The 1,324-nt window shown below is 42.7% G+C and overlaps 1 non-coding gene across 1 annotated transcript; it reads left to right on the top strand.

Moving 5' to 3' along the window:
- The first annotated feature begins 256 nt into the window (after positions 1-256).
- Positions 257-360, top strand: LOC120233195. Its single transcript, XR_005528747.1, has one exon. It is a non-coding gene; the product is annotated as a U6 spliceosomal RNA (small nuclear RNA).
- The last annotated feature ends 964 nt before the right edge of the window (positions 361-1,324 follow it).

Raw genomic sequence — 1,324 nt, 5'->3', positions numbered from 1 at the left:
TGTTGTTAGAGGATCTGAAATTCGAGAAATAATGGGGTCCCTGACAGAAAAAAAATAAACATGAGGATACCAAGAAGTGACAAGAAGCAAATTACTAAGAGTAAAACTAAGTCTTTCTCAGACCTGACCCTAGATTACGTAATCTCCATGTAAGGATGTGTCGTCTACTGCTGTACCAGCCACAGGCTCTCAAGTCAGGCCATCTGTGGGATGCGCACTGGGTCAAGTGTATTAGAGTATCTAAAGTTCCATAGACATGCTCACTTCGGCAGCACATATACTAAAATTGGAATGGTAGAGAAGACAGCATGGCCCCTGAGCAAGGACAACATGGAAATTCGTGAAGCGTCCCATATTTAAAATAAATAAACTATAAAATAAAGTTCCAGGGAGGATGATCATGGAATAGCTATTGTATGCAGAACGATGCCCTGAAGTAAATCATGCTAAGCCAAGCCTCTAGGCTTGATTTCTGGTCTCACTGGTGTGGGTATAGCACCACAGAAACCCAAGAGGGGTTGGGGTGTGGGGGGAAGTCCTGTGTCCATTTCAGCAGGGAAGCAGCATGGATCCAGCCCTGAAGTGGCCTGGGATACATACATGGAGGACAAGGAACACCGTGTGCATCTCTACACCTGCTTGTTCTGTATATGGCTATGGGCTACGGGGTGAAATAAACTTCTCTTGGATGACGTCACCATTTCAGACCCTTATAACTCAAGTTCTGACTAGATGGTGCGAGTACACTGTGAGACCCCCTGTGATTTTTGCCTCCATCCATTTCTCCAGATTCATCTCATGCTCCTCTCACCCTTACATACTAGTCTTCGGCTACATTGGCTTCCTTCCAAACCTCTCATCTTCCCTGAGACCTCAAGGCTCCATCATTCATTGTAACCCATGCCTTCCAGGCCCTTCCCAATGCTGGATAACTCCAAGTTATTTCTCAGTCCCAGCTTAAATTTTATTCCTTACAAAAATTGTCACTGATCCAAATTAGATCAGGTCCCCACCTGTCAGCCTGTACTTATTTTTCTTGGCACTTACCATTCTGGTTAAATATTTACATGCTAATCTATTATACTCCTGTCTCTCTAACCTGATAAACGCTGGAAGGGTCCAGACCATACCTGTTTCATTCAGTGTTATAACCCTAGTGCCAGGCTCATGGTAAGTGATCATTAAATATATATTGAATAGGTATTGTGCATTATTACACTGAATGGGAGGAGCTATCAAGGACAAATAGTAGAAATGAGATTAGTTAAGATAGTAAAGTTAGAGAATGATATATATGCTAATAAGTGGAGGTGGAAACAGATAT

This window comes from Hyaena hyaena, unplaced genomic scaffold, assembly GCF_003009895.1.
Source record: "Hyaena hyaena isolate Hyena2069 unplaced genomic scaffold, ASM300989v1 scaffold_87, whole genome shotgun sequence".
Classification (NCBI taxonomy): domain Eukaryota; kingdom Metazoa; phylum Chordata; class Mammalia; order Carnivora; family Hyaenidae; genus Hyaena; species Hyaena hyaena.
This window is presented reverse-complemented; position numbering and strand designations above follow the sequence as displayed.